Source organism: Apodemus sylvaticus, chromosome 3, assembly GCF_947179515.1.
Source record: "Apodemus sylvaticus chromosome 3, mApoSyl1.1, whole genome shotgun sequence".
In the NCBI taxonomy this organism is placed as follows: domain Eukaryota; kingdom Metazoa; phylum Chordata; class Mammalia; order Rodentia; family Muridae; genus Apodemus; species Apodemus sylvaticus.
The window spans coordinates 132,586,193-132,601,064 of NC_067474.1; positions in this window are offsets into that span (position 1 = coordinate 132,586,193).

Genomic DNA, 14,872 nt, shown 5'->3' on the forward strand with positions numbered 1-14,872 from the left:
AGGGGGAGATGGCTGAAGAAAATAAAGGCAAGGACAGAGGAGACCGCTGTGAATGGTTCTGCCCTCTGGAATGGGTTGGGGCTCTTACCTCCATCTCTGACGTGCCTGGATGCCATGTGATATGATATCTCTGTGTGACCCAGAGGGAAGACCTCACCAGTCTGCCCCTCCATCTTACCCTTCACAGCCCCAACAATAGTGGCACTGATACATTTCCATTCATTGGAAATGACATCTTCGGCATTTGGCAGGGGAAATTGAGATTTCTTTCTCAGCCTCCATTTAAGGCTAGGAACCACTCAGCTAATGATGTCACCCACGGTAACCCCAGAAGCCCTATAGAGAAGAGTTTGGGTGGCAATTGTGTTGGAAAGAGAGATGGGCAAAGGAACACACTCTTTTTACTCAGATTGTAACTTTTCTTTTTATCTGTGCACGTGTGTGCTTGCACATGTGTGTATGTATGTCTGTGCGTGTGTGTCTGTGTCCGTGTGTTGCATGTGTGCCACAGTGCACACAAAGAAGTCAGAGAATAGCTTACAGGAGTCTGTTCTCGCTTCCACCACGGGATTCCCAGGGAGAGCTTAGGTCCTCCGGCGCGGCAGGCCCGCTTACCCACTGAGCCATTCTGATGGACTGTTTCTCAAAGGCTTGCCTGGAACGTGGAAGTCTGTGGCCTCGTTCTGGTGCCACTCTGAAGTAAACAATTGTCAGAGCCGGGATTCTGACCTTGGAGAACTTTGCCAGCAGAGCACAGATTAAAACTTCCTGGTGTGTCCTCCCGTGAGGACGGAATGTTCTGCTCCAGAGTGAGGCTATTTAGGAAAATCCACCCATCACCCAGTGAAACACGTTTCCTCAGTGCTCGAGATCAGGGCCTGGGAGGAGGGGAGAGAGAGGAGGCTGCGGAGAGGGAACCCTCACAGTTCCTTCTGCCTAAGTAATAGGGGGGATGGCCCAAGGATGTTAATCAGTAGGCTGGTCTACACAGAGCTCCACCCTTCAAGCCACATCTTGCTAAAGCAAGCCAGACTGTAGGGAGATAAGGGCGACCAGAAGACACAGAAGGCCACGGAGACCTGTGTAATCCCAGCACCGAGGAGCTAGAAACAGAAGGAACAATAGTTCAAAGCCAACCTCGAAGTAAATTTTGAGGACAGTCAGGGTCCTATGGGACCCTATCTCAAGACAAAATTAAATAAACCGTAAGCCTGGTGTGGTGGTTCCGTAGATAGAAGATAGAAATCTGGAGATGTCTGTAACATCAGTCAGGTTTACATAATGAATTCTCAGTGAGTGTGTGGGGGTGCTCAGCCGGGGTCAAGATGTGGAAATCAACCTAAATTTCCACTAACAATGAAAAAATGGTGTGTGTTTTGGGAGAGGGTACAACTCATCTTTTAAAAGATGAATTTCTATGATTTATGATAACACAAATAGAGGACATTTGCTAATGGAAACAAGCCAGGCACAGGAAGACCAATACCATGTGGATTTTGCTTACATATAGGAACTCAAGAACTTGAAGTCATAAAATAGAGAGAATGACAGTTGCCAAAGGCTGGGGCTGGAGGGAAATGTTGGCCGAACAGGAGGCAATTGCAGGCAGACAGGAGGCAAGCATTTTGAGATATGACACACAGTGGGGTGACCACCATGTACTTCAAAGTAACTAAACAAGTACATTTCACATGTCTTACTATAAAAGTGATAAGCATGGAGAGAGGTTTCACCAATTAAAAGCACATATGTTCCTGCCGTCCCCAGCACCCACTTTAACACCAGCTCCAGGTGAACCTATGTCCATTTCTGTGGGCACCTGTCCTCAGATGTGTGTGTGTGTGTGTGTGTGTGTGTGTGTCTGTGCATGCATGCACACACACACATACACACACACAATTAAGAGTAAAATAATAATGAGCTGAGTGGGGTCTGGAGAGATGGCTCAGTGGTTAAAAGCACTGGCTGCTCTTCCACAGGACCCAGGCCTGGGAATCTGTCAATTCTCAGCACTCACATAGCAGCTCACAACTATCTATAGATCCAGGTCCAGGGAATCTGACACCCTCACACAGACATAAATGCAGACAAAATGTCAGTGCACCAAAGAAAGAAAGAAAGAAAGAAAGAAAGAAAGAAAGAAAGAAAGAAAGAAAGAAAGAAAGAAAGAAAGAAAGAAGGAAGGAAGGAGAGAGAAAGAGAGAGAGAAAGAAAGAAAGAAAGAAAGAAAGAAAGAAGGAAGGAAGGAAGGAGAGAGAAAGAAAGAGAGAGAGAAAGAAAGAAAGAAAGAAAGAAAGAAAGAAAGAAAGAAAGAAAGAAAGAAAGAAAGAAAGAAAGAAAGAAAGAAAGAAAGAGAAGTAGTGAGCTGTGGGCGGGGACTTAAATAATAAATAGGGGACTTAAAATAATAAATCTTTTTTTAAATAATAAACATGCCAGTTGTTTTATAGATATATGCTGTACTGTGACTTTGTTTGTTTCAGAAGATAATAACAAAGTCTAACACTTCTTGTGGCTTAGTGGCATGATGGTTATGGAATTATCATAGTATATGTCTTAGTCAGGGTTTCTATTTCTGCACAAACATCTTGACCAAGAAGCAAGTTGGGGAGGAAAGGGTTTATCCAGCTTACACTTTGACATTGCAGTTCAGCACTAAAGGAAGTCAGGACTGGAACTCAAGCAGGTCAGGAAGCAGGAGCTGATGCAGAGGCCATGGAGGGATGTTCCTTACTGGCTTGCTTCCCCTGGCTTGCTCAGCCTGCTTTCTTATAGAACCCAAGACTACCAGCCCAGGGATGGCACCACCCACAAGCGGCCCTCCCTCCTTGATCACTAATTGGGAAAATGCCTTACATTAGTCTGTGCAAGGATTTTTTGGCGTGATCTCAGAGAATACACTATAACAATAAAAATAGACAAAGGAGATTATGGTGAACTAAAAAGCTTCGGGACAGTGGCATCAATGTTCATGAGTAGAAACAACTTCAGAGGGTTGGAAATATTCCCAAAGCACTCACATAACGAACAATATATTCCTTTCTAGAATATATTATATAAAGAACGTAAACATGTCGATGGCAATAGAAAATAAATATAATTTGAAACCAGGCAATGACCTAATAGACATTTCTCAAGAGGATATACAAATGGCAGAGATATATATGAAGAAATTCTCGTCACCAGTTAGGAAAGTGGACATCAAAACCATTCTGAGATATTATTCTGTTCCACTCAGAATGACTATCATCAAAAAGGACAAAACTTGGGCCAGGCGTGGAGTGCACGCCTTTGATCCCAGCACTCAAAAGGCAGACACCGGGAAATCTCTATGAGTTCAAGGGAAGTCTGGTGTACATAGCAAGTTCCAGAACAGCCATGGTTGTATATTGAGACCCTATCCCCACCAAAAAAAAAATTATCAAATTCTGGCAAGGACATGGGGGAAAGGGGGTGTGTGTTTTACTCTGCTGGTGGAATGTAAACCACACAGTCACAACAGAAAACAATATGGTGCTTCTTCATAGAAGAATGGGATGGAAAGGGATCCAGTCCATGTGTTGAAGACATCTACACCCCCATGCTGGTTGAAGCAATATGTGGACACTTCCTGTGTGTCCACCAGCTTATGGATGGATGACATACAGAATGGGACAGTTTATCTACAAAGGAGTGCTGTTCGGCATTCTAAGACAACTTGGGGGCTGGAGAGATGGATCTGCAGTTAAGAGCACTGACTGCTCTTCCAGAGGTCGTGAGTTCAATTCCCAGCAATCACATGGTGACTCACAGCCATCTGTAATGGGATCTGCTGTGTCTGAAGACAGCAATGTATTCACATTAAATAAATAAATAAATAAATAAATAAATAAATAAATCTTTTTTAAAAAGACAACTTCGGTTAGATTGTGGTATATTATTAAGTGAAATAAATCAGTCTAGAAAGAAAAATACTGCGTGTTCTTACTTACATGTAGAAGCTAAAGTTGATTTCCTTTTTTTTTGTTTGTTTGTTTGTTTGTTTTTTAGTTTTTTTCCAAGACAGTGTTTCTCTGTGTAGCCCTGGCTGTCCTGGAACTCACTCTATAGACCAGGCTGGCCTCGAATTCAGAAATCCACCTGCCTCTGCCTCCCAAGTGCTGGGATTAAAGGTGTGCACCACCACTGCTCTGCTTAAAGTTGATTTCAAGTAAGTAGAAAAGAGGTCACCAGAGCCTCCCAGAAAGGACAGGGAAAAAGAACGTGCAGTGCAGAGAAGTATATGATTAGACTGAAAGAATAACTGTGTGTGTGTCTGTGTGTCTGTGTATGTGTGTCTGTGTCTCTGTGTGTGTTTGTGTGTGTGTGTCTGTGTCTCTGTGTGTGTCTGTCTGTCTCTATGTGTATGTGTCTGTGTGTCTGTGTATGTATATGTTCTTGTGTGTGTATATGTGTGTGTATGTTTGTGTGTGTATGTGTGTATGTTCATGTGTATATGAGTGTGCATGTTCATGTGTATGTGTTCATATGTATATGTGTGTATGTGTGTTCATGTATATGCGTGTGCACATGCTTGTGGGCGTCCCTACAACCATCACGGGAGGCAGGGGAATGATGACCCAGCTGAGATAAGGACGACACTCAGTTCAGCCAGACTTAGTCGGTGCTGCTTCAAACTCCTGGAGTCCAATACCAGGCTAGTTTATTTTAGACACATTTAAGTACAATATCATTTTAGGGGAAAGGGGGATTCCCTGGTAACCATTATCACAATCTCTTGTGCACAATAAAGCTTAAGGCATGACTACTTTAAAACTCTTTTGAAAAATATGTGTGACTCTACCATGAATATGGATTCTGTAACTTAAGGGTCTAGGCTCTGATGTGGTCTCTGAGAGGGCCTAGAGATCACCAGGGTATAAAGTACCTGTGACATCTCCCCTAAGGAAGGGTTCTACTGACTAAGAGACAAAACTAAAGATCTAGGAGGGACAGTTTAGGATAAACTTTCTAGGAAACTTGGGTATACATCAGCTCTGCAGATAGCAAAGGTCACCAGGCAATTAGCAACATACACTTCCAGCCTTCTGGGTAGAAACGGGTATTCATTTCTTCCACTGAGGAGACAACCCTTCATGATTAGCATTCCTGGTTTCCCCAGTGCTTAGCTGTGAACTCTTGTGCTTTCTACACATGTTCATGTATATGTATACATGTTCATATGTATATACATGTTTGTGTGTGCAAAGGGTCATGTGTGTGCCCATGTTCCTGTGTGTGTGCACTGGGGTTACAGACAAAAGCCACTGACACTTGGCTTTTACATGGGTGCTGGGGATTTGAACTCAGTTCCTCATGCCTGTGCAGTCAGCATGTTACCCTCAGAGCCATCTCCCCAGCCCTGGGACCTTGACTTCCAATGTCTATAGCACAAAAGGATAACTGTAGTTGACAACTGTATATTTCAAGGTAGCTCAGTGATAAAACATATACTGAGTGAGGTTCTGTGTTCTATCTTCAACACCCCTACTCCCAAAAGGAAAACGATAAAAGGGTGGTGTCTGAAGAGATGGCTCAGCAGTTAAGAGCACTGACTGCTCTTCCAGAGGTCCTGAGTTCAAATCCCAGCAACCACATGGTGGCTCACAACCACCTATAATGAGATGTTGTGTGTCTACTCACATACACAAAATAAATAAATAAATCTTTAAAAGTAGTAGAGAATATTTTGAAAAGTCCTAGAGCGAGGAGATGCCATGTATCTGAGGTGACAGACAGACATGTGCGTCACCCCAATATAATCATTTCACATAGGATATACACATTGAAAATGTCACACTGAACCCCATAGGTGAGCACAATGATTGTGTGTTAATTAAAAAAAATTTTAAACATAAGCCAGGTAGGGGCAGTGCAGGCCTTTTATCCCAGCCCTTGGAGGTGGAGAGGCAAGAAGATCTCTGAGTCCGAGGCCAGCTTGGTCTACAAAGCAATCTCCAGGACAGCCAGGGCTACACAGAGAAACCCTGTTTCAAAAAACAAAAACCAGGCTGGAGAGCTGGCTCAGCAGTCAAGAGTGTCCACTGCTCGTGCTATTTTCTGATTCTGCTTCCAGCACCACATCAAGCAGCACACAATGGACGACAATGTCTTCTGGCTTCCATGGGTTAACACACACACACACACATACACACACACACACACACACACACGATGCATACAAAGTCTACACATAAGCAAGCCTGGTATGGTGGTGCACGTCTCTAATCTCAGCACTTGGGAGGCGAAGACAGGAGGATTACAAGTTCAAGACCATCCTTGGCCATGGCAAACTTGAGGCTAGTCTGGGCTACATAGGACCCTGTTTTAAATGTATTCTTACATAATAATAAAATAAACACCACACCCATCAGTGTGTAAGCACACCCTACAATGTCACACAGCAATGAAACCTCCAGTCATGTCCTTCTCAGAATGCATCCAATCATTAAGTAATCCAGGATCCTGTATAATCACTCCATGTTATTATACATATACTAAGACACCATATGGCACCTCATAAGCATATACAATTATAAGTCATCATTTAAGATAATAACATTTTCAAAAGCTTTGTTTGTGAATTATTATTGTTTGAAACTTGAGCATACATGCTATCACACACACAAAACTTTTTTAAAGTTTTATCGTTTATTTATTTATCATTATGTGTGTGAGAGAGTGTGGGTGCATGTGTAAAAATCAGTAGGCAACTTTCAGGAATTGGTTCTTTCTCTCCACTGTGGGTTCCAGGGGTCAAGCCTGGGTCATCAGAGGTCAAGTCTGGGTCATCAGGAATCAAGCTTGGGTCATCAGGGGTCAAGCCTGGGTCACCAGGGGTCAAGCCTGGGTCACCAGGCTTACATTGCAAAGTGCTTTTACCTACTGAGTCATCTCTCAGGCCCCTATTTTTGTTTTTGTTTGGGGGGGGTGTTGGGGTTTTGTTTGTTTGGTTGATTGGTTGGTTTTTTCGAGACAGGGTTTCTCTGTATAGCCTGGAATTTACTCTGTAGACCAGGTTAGCCTCGAACTCAAAAATCTGCCTGCCTCTGCCTCCCAAGTGCTGGGACTAAAGGCATGTGCCACCACTGCCTGGCCTGTTTTTGTTTTTGAGACAGCATAAACCTTTCTGTCCTGGACTAAGATTTACCCACACTGAACCTGAGTGTGGTATTGTATAAGTATAATCTCAGGAGACAGAGGCAGGAGGATCACGAGTTTGACAGCACTGTGAGATAGTGAGACCCTATCACTAAAACAAATGATCTCTCTGTTGTGGATTGGAAAGAATATCATTCATTTTTAAACATAGTGCAGTGGTTGATTCCACACTCTATACTTTCTGTATGGTTCCTGACAGTCAAATCTTTCCTTTTCTCTGCGTGTCTCAGTTTGTCTGTTTTCTCTCTCTCTCTCTCTCTCTCTCTCTCTCTCTCTCTCTCTCTCTCTCTATCTATCTATCTCATACACACACACACATACACACACATACATAACACACACACACACACCACATACTCACACACCAATACCACACACACACACACACACTTACACACACATACCCCCCTCACACCACACACTCACACACCAACACCACACACACACACACACACACACACACAAGTACCATCAGTAGTATTCCTTTCATACCTTCAGGTGTACACATGCAAGAATTGGGTACCATTACCTATAACTTGAATATGACATATTCCTTCAAAAGCCTTGTCTATGGAAGGTTTGGCCCCAGCCACCAGTGTTATGGAGACATGATTAATCAAATCATGTGGCTGTGAACTAACCCACGGATTAATCGATCAATGGATTCCTATCGTGATGCATTCATTAGAAAGTGGCGGAGCTAATTGCAGTAAGTGGGTCACCGAGGGGGAGGGGTGCTTTCCTGTCTGGTTGTCTCGATTTCCTGCCCTCCATGAAGGGAACACCTTTGCTCCATCTGGCTCCTACTGTGATGTTCTGCCTCAACAGGCCCTAGAAACCATGGAGTCAAGTGACCGTGGCCATGAGCCAAAATACATCTTTCCTCTTAGTGCTTTCCCTCAGACGCTTTGTCAGAATGGCAGAAAAGCTAACTCCCATTAGTACACACTTGGTGTAATTTCTGGATGTGCCATCCTAATAACGCGGGACAACAGCTAACTTGTTTTCCACAGTAATGGTTCCATTTATATGCCCACCATTAATGTATAAGCGATCTCACTGATGAGTATTGCCTTTAGAACACATGCTGGGCATGTTGGTACATGCCTTTAATCCCAGCACTCAGGAGTGCAGAGACAGGCAGAGCTCTGAGTTGGAGGCTAACCTGGTCTACATAGTAAGTTCCAGGACATCCAGGGTTACAGAGAGATCTTGTCTCAAAATAAAATAAAATAAAAAATAAAAATGAAGCCAGATGGATGTGGTGGTGTGCATCTGGAACCCAGCACTCCCACCGTGAGATGGAAGGTAAGGACTGCCTAGCTAGCCTGGAGTATGTGCCTCTGCAGAAACTGTCAGCGGCTCAAAAAGAAAGTGGGGCCAGCGAGATGGCTCAGCTGGTAAGGCACTCGCTACCAAGCCTGACAACTTGAGTTTTATTTCTTGGGACTCACATGGTGTATGGAAAGTTGATCTCTGGCCTCCTGCACACATGCACACATGCACACATGCACACATGAACATATACACACAGGCACGCTAACAGGAAACACTTTTAAAAGACTTACATCGGGGTGAGAGAGATTGCTCAGTGGCTATCGTGGGCCTGAGCTCTGCTCTCAGCACAGCCCCTACATGACCTGTCACAACTCTCTGTAACTCTCATTTTCGGGGATGCAATACCCTCTTCTGACCTGAGGGCACTATGTGTACATTTACGTGTACACAGACAAAGCACCCCTACACATAAATTTAAAAATAAAAAAGATTGATACTGATTTCTTGAGGTCTGCATAGCTTTGGGATTGACCAGTCTGGGCACCAGGGAATGAAGAATCACTGACACATACAGAACAGCTGAGAGACTCTGAGAGGCACCAGCAGGGGATCTCTGTAGGGGCTGCTGGCATCAGGAAGGACACACTGTGGCTTCTGCTTTCTGTGCTTACTGTTTTTAGCTAAAATCCAACCTCTCATCGGCATCCCTCCTCCCTCCCAACCTCGCCTTTCCCATGAGTCGGAGGCATCGACGTCCTTGACTTTAACGCGATGGTGCTCATCCCCACAGGGGTCCGTTTACTCCCCACACTGATCATAACCACCAATACAGAAAACAACACTTTTTTAATTGCCCTAGGAGCCAGAGAAATGACTCAGTGGTTAAGAGTACAGCTGCTCTTCCAGAGGACCCAGGTTTTAGTCTCAGCACCCACAAGGCGACTCACAACTGGCTCTGACTCCAATTCCAGGGGATCTGATGCCCTCTTCTGGCCCCCAAGGTACTGCATAAACATGATACAATTACATTCAGGCAAATGCTAAAACACCTAAAAATAAATAAAACCACCCAGGCAGTGATGGCTCACACCTTTAGTCCCAGCACTTGGGAGGCAAAGGCAGATAAATCTCTATAAATTCAAGGCCAGCCTGGTCTACAGAGCAAGTTCAAGGATAGCCAGGGCTGCATAGAAACCTGCCTCAAAAAAAAAAAAAAATCCCTAAAATATAAATAAAACCTTAAAAAATGATAAAATGATAAAATTCCCCAGGTGTCACTCCATCAAAGCAATCATTATATCATTATCAGCTAGAAATTTTCTTCTCATTCTAGGTGTGTTCTGTTCACATTTGTCTTCCATATAAGGCTGTGCCAAAGCACTTTCTAATGTACCATGTGAAGTAGTTTCTTGTAATCCATGCATTACAGTTGCCTAGCCGACTTGGTATTTGGCTCACATCTGTTCTCCCATCTGTGACTTTGGCCTGGACTCTTAAGACAGTTTCAGTAGCCAAATGTCTTCAGTCTCATTTCTGACATCTTAAGTCAACTGAAGGCTACATGTAATACTTCAGAGTAAAATGTTATCACGGTGGTTATTTAAAAACCTGCTAAGTATATGCACAAAAGCAACAAGGGAGGATTTTCAAATACGGATTTAATCTTATTTTATTTCTTTGGGATAGTTGTCATATAGCCTAGGCTGTTCTTGAACTCAATATGTAGCCAAGGATGCCCCCCTGAATATATAGCCAAGGATGGCTCTGAATTCACCATCCTCCTTCCTCCAACTCCCAAGGGATGGGATTAGAGACATGTGTCACCGTGGCCAGCTTTCAAATTCTTAAATAGGAAAACAGATTAAAGTTTACCACATGTTTTTCTTATGCTGGAGATGAAATAGGGAACTTGAATACACTTGACAAGCATTAACTGCCCACAATGAAAATGATTTGCTGTTGCTGTATGGGCATAACAGTGTGGGCATGAAGGTCACGACTGCTTTCTGAGGAGCTGGTTCCCGCCTTCCTGAAAGTCCTGTGTATTGAACTCAAGTTACTGCCTGGAGAGATGGCTCAGGGTCTTCCAGAGGTCCTGAGTTCAAATCCCAGCAACCACATGGTAGGTCACAACCATTTGTAATGAGATCTGATGCCCTCTTCTGGTGTGTCTGAAGACAGTGACAGTGTGCTTACATATAATAAATAAATCTTTTTAAAAAGAGAGAAAATGGGTTAAGGAGAACTTTAGTGCTGAGGGTGTAGCTCAGTAGCAGAGAAAGAGGACCCACCTGGCATGTACTTTAGGTTCATGTACATGAACCCAGGGTTGCAGTCCCTGGGTTCATTTCCCAGCATTGCCAAACAATGGGGGCAGGAGAGAAGACTCCCAGGTTCAGAGCACTGGTTGCTCTTACAGAAGACTTAGACTCGATTCCCAGCCCCCATAAGGTGGCTCACAACACCATCAGGTCCAGGGGCTCCAACAGGCACACACATGCATTCAGACAAAACATTCAGATACATAAAGTAAAACAAGCAAATCTAAAAAAAAAAAAAATTAAGCCAACAAAACAAACCCTGTATATTGTTTTAAAGCCAAGAACTTGTTTGCAAGAACTTGAATAGTACATATTAAAACACTAGCATTATTGTATATCATAATTCCAATAGCCAGATAATTGTTTGAATAATTCTACTCATAAAAGGAATAAAATAATCTCAATAGTTAAAATGGTCCTGTTTGTTACACCTAGAAAAAATAAAAATATAAGCTACACACAAAAGAGGAGATAGTTACAACGTAATCAATAAGGCGTGAATAACTAGTATATACAAATAACATCCATAAAACAGTAAGAAAAGGGGGACTAATACAGTGGAAAGCTGATAAAAATAATCTCAGGAAAGAAAACACATACCGTTGATGAATTTATAAAATTTATTCAATTTTATTAATATCAGAGGAACATAAACAAAGACTAGTCTAAGATACCACATTACATGCGCTCCCTTGGACACAGCCTTGGCTGTTCTGGAACTGTGTAGACCAGGCTAGCCTCACACTCACAGAGATCCTTCTGTCTGTGCTGGGGTTAAAGGCTGCCTTTTATTTTATTTTATTTTTACGTGGGTTCTGGAATGGAACTGAGGTTATCGGCCTTGTGTAGCAGGTGCCTTCACCACCGAGCCATCTTGATAACTTCGGCATTTCTTTTAATTAATGTTGACTTAAGACTTTTTCCACATTTGCTATATGTAATTGCTGACTTAGCAATACACTGACTGGGTTTGCAGCTCTTTGCTGGTTAGCTTACTATGCCTTCCCCGTTTTCAGCTGACTTTCCTCATTTGTTTTTGGTTTTTTTCCCCCCCTCTTTGTCTTTTGAGACGGGGTTTCTCTGTGTAGCCCTGGTGGTCCTGGCACTGCCTCTGTAGACCAGGCTGGTCTTGAACTCAGAGATCGACATTTTCTTTCATCAGTAACAGATTCAGGAGGAATGAGTTTGCTTAGTAGATCAAAAAGGGAGACAGCTATAAGGGGCAGACCTGTAGTTAATTACAGAACTTTACTTAAACAAGGCTTGCTGCTGGTTGCAGCTGCCTCTGCCTCCCACATGCTGGGATTTGAGGCACAAGCCTCCTGCTCCAGGCTCTTTCTGTTTGTTTGTTTGTTTGTTTGTTTGTTGTTTTGTTTGACACAAGGTCTCCCTAGGTAACCCTGGCTAGTGAGGAACCCTTTACGTAGATTAGGCTGGCCTTGAACTCACATGATCCACCTGCCTCTGCTGCCTCTGCCTCCCTAGAGAATTGAAGGTATGCACCCCAGGCTCCGCCTCTCATTCTTTTCATTATTGGACTTACAGGGCAGTTAAGCTGACTTTCTCCATGCATTCTTGTCTCGTTCCACTGTTTCCCATCCTGCTCTGTGCCTCCTAGGATAGCTCCCATCAACCAAGCTTTCTAACAGCGGCCTGTGCGGGATTGGCTTCTGCTTCTCTGTCACGACTACCTAACACAAATCTAAACCCAGTCAGGATAACTTAAATGCTAACCCAAGAATCTCTTGAGATGTGTGCCCATCCGATGCAACCAGCAGCAAGCCACGTGTATGTAATGTTCTGTAATTGACTACGGGTCTGCCCCTTATAGCCTTCTCCCTTTTTGATCTACTAAGTAAACTCATTCCTCCTTAATCTGTTACTGATGAAAGAAAATGTCAAATAAAATACCAGAGCACGCTCCATCTTTGTTTGCCTGTTTTCTGTCACAGCACTGGGGTCAAATCCAGGGCCTTGCATGAGAGAGGCAAGAACTCTACCTCTGAGCCCCAAACCCAAGTCCACAGGAGAAGGTGGTAAACTTGCCAGGTGGTGTTGGCAGGCCTATCATCTCAGCACTGGGGAGGCAGAGGCAGAGGCAGGTGGATCCTTTCAGTTCAAGGCTGTGGTCTACAGAGCAAGTTCCAGAACAGCCAGGGCTACACAGAGAAACCCTGTTTCAAAAATCGAAAACAAAACAAACGAAAAGGAAGGCATAATCTTAGCACCTGTGAGACAGGACAGGAGCATGAGTTCCAGGCCAGGCCTCTATTTTAAATAAATAAATAAATAAATAAATAAATAAATAAATAAATAAATAAATAGTAGTAATAATAATAAATGCAAACGAGGGTTGATGGAATGGCCCAGCAGATGAAGATGCTTACTGTCAATCCTAATCCCAGGCACTTGAATTCGAACCCTGGAACTCACACGAAAGGAGAGAACTGACTCCCATAAACTGTCTTCTGATCTCACACACACACACAACGTAAACAGATAAACTGGAGACATGGCTTCAATTTGAGCATTCACGATGGAGAAGCAGAAAGAGTTCTGTGAGTCTGAGGCCAGCCTGATCTACATAGGATGTTTCAGAACAGCCATGGCTACATAATGAGACCCCGTATATAAGTAAATAGGTATAATATTAAATAAATATGAAAGAAAATGAGCGTCATCAAAGTTGCTTGGTGGGTAGAGATACTTTTGCCGAGTCTGACAGTCTGAGTTCAATGCAGAATCCACACAGCAAGAGAGAATCAGCTCCGACAAGCTGACCTCCGACCTCCCTGAGTGCCCCCCTACACAAAAACAAACAGATAGAATTTTAATAAAAAAAAGCACGTAATTATATTATTGTTGTATTTGACCTTTGGTTAAACTAAACCCCAGCAAGCCAGGACTCAGAGTACGTCCCAATGTTTTGCTTTGTTATTTCAGTGTGCGTGTGTGTGCATACATGTGTGCATATCTGTGTGTGTGTGTCTGTGTGTGTGTGTGAGATGTACAGATCAGAGAACAACTTGTGGTAGCACACGCCTTTGACCCAGCACTTGGGAGGCAGAGGCAGGTGGATTTCTGAGTTCGAGGCCAGCCTGGGCTACAGAGTGAGTTCCAGGACAGCCAGGGAATTCCTGTCTCAGAAAAAACAAAAACAAAAACAAAAACAAAAAAAAAACCAACCCAGGATCTTGCTACATATGTGGCAGAGCACGGTCTTGTTGGACATCAGTGGAAGGAGTGGCCCTGTAAGACCCCAAAAACGGAGGGTGCCCCAGCACCCCATGCCCTGGAAGGCGACACCCAAATCACTCGCTAGAAATGGTCTTGATGCAATAACATGAAGATTTCTTTATTCCAGAATTCTGGGTTCCACAGCCGTACACCGCGCAGGGCTAGAGCACTGTGGACCACAAACCGATCATTTCTTAGCATGGAGAGCCTGAGAAATGCGAGCCAATTGATTTGTACCACTCCATAGTTTTTAGGCCAATCAGTTTAAATTATCGGAGCCTATAGCTGCGTGAACTCCTGCATAGGGGTAATGGCGTAAGCAGTTAACAGAAGCAAGATAAGCTTAGCCCATTTCCAGTTACCTTGAGGGGCCAGGATCACCTATTCAAGGCCTTTCTGCTAGGTCTAAGCAAAGGGTGGGCTCTGGAATGTGACCTTTTACCTAGTTTCTAACAAAGTGAGATAGCATTTTAAACTTCTGACTTCTTGGGGGCTGTATTATTTTCTATCCTTTCAGCCCTTGGCCTGAGGGTGTTCAATGCCCCAGTGTAGAGGAATGCCAGGGCCGGAAGAAGAGAGTGGGTGGGGGGACACCCTCATGGAGACAGGGGAGGGGGATGGGATAGGGGGTTTCCGAAGGGGAGACCTGGAAAGGGGAAAACATTTGAAATGTAAATAAAGAAAATATCCAATTTAAAAAAATATATCAAGGTGCTGGAGAGATGGCTCAGTAGTTAAGAGCACTGACTGCTCTTCTAGAGGTCCTGAGTTCAAATTCCAGCAATCACATGGTAGCTCACAACCATCTGTAATGGGATCTGATTCGCTCTACTGATGTGTCTGAAGACAGCTATAGT